Below are 5,017 nucleotides of genomic sequence, written 5' to 3' on the forward strand. Positions count from 1 at the left end.
CTTGTCAAATATGTCCATTTTTTTCTTTCAAAACTCCTGGATTTCCTTTCTTCATTAGAATATTTGCCCTAACCCTAGTTACACTACAGTGAAATACTAAATTTTCTTCATAATTTCTAGTGCATTTTTTAAACTTAAGAATTTATACATCAATGTTAATTTTTGTATATATTATGAGACAGGACTCCAAATTTATTTACTTTCAGATATACCAAGGTGATTTATTTAAATAGATCATTCTTCTCCACTGAAATGCAACAATTCCTTTTCATATATTAAATTTCCATTTATGCATGCATTTATTTCTGGACTGTTTATTTTGTTTCACCAATCTATTTGTCTGTTCCTAATCTTAAAGCTTAACCTCCCTTACTATTCTTTTTAAAATGATTTTCCCTATACTCAAGCATTTATATATCCATATAACCTTAAATAGTATTTCATTAAATTTAAACAAAATACGTATTTTGATTTTAATCACACTGAATTTATGCAATAATTTTGAGAGCTGACATTTTAATTATGTTAAGCTTTCCCACGTAAAAGCAAGGTATGTATTTTCATTCTCTCAGATCTCATGACTTTCTTCATAAGATTCTATAATATTTTTCTGATAAGTCTCAACATCTCTTGTAAAATTTATTCCTAGGTATTTGCATTTTATGGTTATTGTAAATAGAATAATTTCTTTGATTTCCATACATTGCTGGTTATTTCTAGTATGGAGAAATACCCCTGAACTCTGGGTATTTATATAAAATCTAGCTATTTTACAAATTTCCCTTTTTAATACTAAGAGTTTACTTACTACAGTGTCTTTAATATGATGCAGCAAAAGGAGAATATTTTATTTCTCCTTTCCCATTACTTGTATCAAGTATATCATTGTCCTCTTTTTTTCATTGCATTATAATTTATCTTCAAATAATAATGGTAATAGTGGACACTCTACTATTTTAATATAAATGGCTTTAGAATATTACCACATAAAATGTCTGCTGCTCATGTTTGATAAATGATTTTTCTCATATTTCATTAATTTTTGTCTATTTCTATTATATTTAGACTTTTTTTAAACATGGAACAGAAATGTTGAATTTTATCAAATATGTCTACTGACATGATCACATTTTCTCCCTTAATTTGTTAAAGTAATTAAGTGTATTAATAGATTTTCTATTGAATAATCCTTACATTTCTGGAATAAATTATGTTTGGCCATGGTTTACATGTTTACTGTATTGAAATATTGAATATTCTGACATTTAAATTAGAACTTTGACAACTATATTCTTCAGTAATATTGGTGTATAGTTTTCTGTTAGTACTATATTTATCAGGTTTGAATATTAGGTGTGTATTAGTCTCATGAATTGGGGTTCTTTCCATCTATGGACTTGAATGGCTTATGTAGTATTGCACTATCTGTCCTTTAAAGCTTATGTGAGACAAAACTATGAAATGATCTGGTGTTCCTATCTTTCAAGGTGGTTTATTTTTATTACTATTCTGATCAACATATGGATATACAATAAAAATGGATATGAGAATCATTCATATTATGTATAATTTCATATATATTTATTAGATCAACTTTGATTATATCATTCAGTTCCTCTTTTGTTCCTTTAAAATCTTCCAGTATAATATTATTTTTATCAAGTTTTCTTAGCATTTATACTGTTTCCATTTCATATATGTAGTTACTATATTGATGGTGCATGCATGTTTATAACTGTTATATCTCCTTCATAGATCATGCATTTATTGTGTTAGCACTTTGAAATTTAAAGGGTAATCTTACTGACCCTGGTATTCAAATCCTTGTTTTTATTCTGTGAGTTTGTTATTACTTTGTTTATTCCTTTACTTTCTTTTTGTTGTTGTTTTTATTTTAACTTTCACATGGATCTCAGATATAGAGAATCTTATTATTATCCTTTGTTCCTGAATCATTTCCATTGTTGGTCTGTACATGGTTCTTTAATATTTATTCATTCATTTACAATATAATGAATTCTCACAAATCGATTGCCAACATTAGAACTACAACATTGGAAATAACTTTTATCTACATATGTGCCTCTATCACTCGAAATAAAGGAAACCCTAAGTTCTGAGTATATCATTCTATTACATTTTAAACACATACACAAACATACACACACATATTTACACACGTGTAAACAATACATGCTTGGTTTTTGAATTTTATAAAAATTATATCAGCTTTGCTTTTATCACTAAACATTATGTTAGTAAAAACAATCTCTATTGTTTATATCTCTGTAGTTCATTAATTTTTCACTGTTGTATAATATTCCATTACATCAAAATTCCAAAATATATCCATTTTCTTCTTGAAGGGTATTCGAATCTTTTCCAATTTATTTCTGTAATGAATAATGATTCTATGAATATTCTTGTACATGTATCCTGGTAAACTTGTGCAACAGTGTTACTTGAGAATATAGGGGTGAAATTATTGGGTTATAGGTTATGTGTATACTCAGCTTTATAGATGAATGCCAAATTATTGCCCAAAATTCTTGTAATAATTTACATCCCCATCAGTTATCTTGTTGACGCATGTTCTCCCTAAGCACTTGGTATCACCAGACTTTAAAAAAATGTTTCATTAATTAAATGAACATAAAATAGTACCTCATTATGGTATTAATTTACATCTTCTAATTACTAATAAGGTTTAGCATTTATTAAAATTGCTGCTGAACAAAATATTTTCTCTTTTGTAAAATTCTTATATATGCTTTTAGTTAATATTTTTTTATGTTATTTCATATTTATTGAAAAATTATTCTTTGTAGTAATATGTATTTCAATATGTATCTCAATTTGTAGTTTGTCTTCTTCTCACAATATATTTTTTTCCAATGACCTCTGAACTTTTATTGGCTTCCTGTTCCCCAAAGGGTACCCTGCTTCTGTTGCCTCAATGCCTGAGAACTTTGTTGTCACTGGTCTCAGATACCACTTTGCCATCCACCATCCTGCGGTTGGTGGTCTTTCGGATGGTTTGCATCGAGTTGCCAATGTCAAGGGCGTCAGTGAGACTGAAGTCATCCTCGTCTTCCAGCAGGTGGCAGTAGGTGGCGATCTCAGCCTCCAGCTTGACCTTGATGTTCAGCAGTGCTTCCTACTCCTGGGCCTGGCGCTGTCCCTCTGCCCCGGTCTGTGCCAGCTCTGACTCCAAGTGCAGCAGGATCCCATTGAGTTGCTCTATCTGCACAGCATAGTGGATCTCCACTTTCCTCAGACTGTTCTCCAAACTGGCCTTCAGATTTCTCAATGAGTCCAGGTCGATCTCTAAGGACCAGACTGTACACCTCAGCTCCTTAAGCCTCATCTCAGCATCTCCAATCTCGGTAGACTGCGAGATGATCACTATGGTGTGCTCCTCAGTCAGCATGGTCCAGTACTTGTCCAGTTCCTCTCGGTTCTTCTGAGCCAGTTGTTCATACTGGGCCTGGATGTCCACCAAGATCTTGCTGAGGTATTGAGATTGGGGGCATCTACTTCCATGGTCAACCCAGAGTTGGCAATCTGGGCTTGTAGGCCTATTACTTCCTTTTCATGGTTCTTCTTCATGAAGAGCAGCTTAATCTCTGTCTCTAGATGCAGTCAAGTGACATTGGTGTCATCAACGACTGGCACATGGCCAGCTCTGTCTCATACTTGACTTTAAAGTCATCAGCCGCAAGACAGGCATTGCCAGTCTGCAAAACGATGCGGGCATTGTCCATGGAATTTGCAAAGATCTGAGCCCTCAGGTCCTCGATGGTCTTGAAGTCATTCCCCCTGTCTCTGACCTGGGGCCCCTTCTTCTCCAGGTGTTCCCAGATTTTGCTATCCAGCTTCGGATTTTCACTCTCCAGGCTCCTCACTCTGTCCAGGTAGGAGGCCAGGTGGTTGTTCAGGTCTTATATGGTCTCCTTCTCGCCCTGGATGTTCCCTATTCCCACCAGGCCCCCAGCCATCCTTGTGGACAAGTTCCCAGACCCCCAGCCGCCACTGAAGTTGGTGGAGCGAGACACGGAGATGCGGGAGCCCGAAACCCTGATGCCTACATAGACGCTTGCCGCGCTTCTGTCCAGCCGGGCGCAGTGGCTGGACGCCTGGATGGAGCCCAGGGACCAGTAGCTGGTGGAGAAGGTGGTGGAGCGGGTGGAGAAGCTCATGCTGTCCGGGGAGAAAGGCGAGAGGCCAGACTCAGGTTCGGACCGCGGGAAGGTCTCACAAGCAACACAGTAACATCTTTTGAATGTCATATAAAAATTTTAAAATTTTGTGCAACAAAGATTCAAAAGAAAGGTTCAAATGGAGTAATATATTTGAAGTTCACTGAGTCGATAAAGCAATATGACCACTGAGTCAATAAAGTAATACCAGAGATCCTTCAATTACAGAGAAAAAAATTTTGCAAACAACCCATCCTTAAAAAATCGGCAAATGTATTAACAATAAATTCCCCAAATAGGAAATATGAATTGCGAATAAACATATGAGGACATTCTCAAAATCACCAGTACTCATGGAAATATGAATAGATTCCAGTTTACCCATCGAACTGGGAAACTGATAAGGATTTGCAGGAAATCATCGTGTTATACAATGCTGGTGAGAGAATAAATTGGTACAGATGCTTTGGAGGGAAATTTGTCAATATGAAAGGAAATTTCAAATGTTCATATTATTCTATGTCTCAATAGCTACCAGAGAGAACTTGTACTTATGCTCAAAATGCCTGTCAAAGATATTCCTTGTCGGACAAAAAAAAAAAGAAGAAGAAGAAGAAGAAGAAGAACAGAAAAAGAATTAGCGATACAGAGAGATTATTAAATAAATCACAGTCCGTGCATATTATGAAACATCATGTAACTGTTGGAAAGACTAAAATCGATGTAGATGTACAAATATAGAAAGATCTATATAGCACTATATAGCACGTTCTTAAATGAAAAATATCAAATTGCAGCATGATGCAATGTAATTATTT

At 34.7% G+C, this 5,017-nt stretch overlaps 1 pseudogene; it reads right to left on the reverse strand.

Annotated features, from left to right (window-relative positions):
- Positions 1-2,908: 2,908 nt before the first annotated feature.
- On the reverse strand, positions 2,909-4,199 carry LOC134367270 (keratin, type I cytoskeletal 18-like; annotated as a pseudogene).
- Between the last annotated feature and the right edge of the window lie 818 nt (positions 4,200-5,017).

The sequence above is a fragment of the Cynocephalus volans genome, chromosome X (assembly GCF_027409185.1).
Source record: "Cynocephalus volans isolate mCynVol1 chromosome X, mCynVol1.pri, whole genome shotgun sequence".
Classification (NCBI taxonomy): domain Eukaryota; kingdom Metazoa; phylum Chordata; class Mammalia; order Dermoptera; family Cynocephalidae; genus Cynocephalus; species Cynocephalus volans.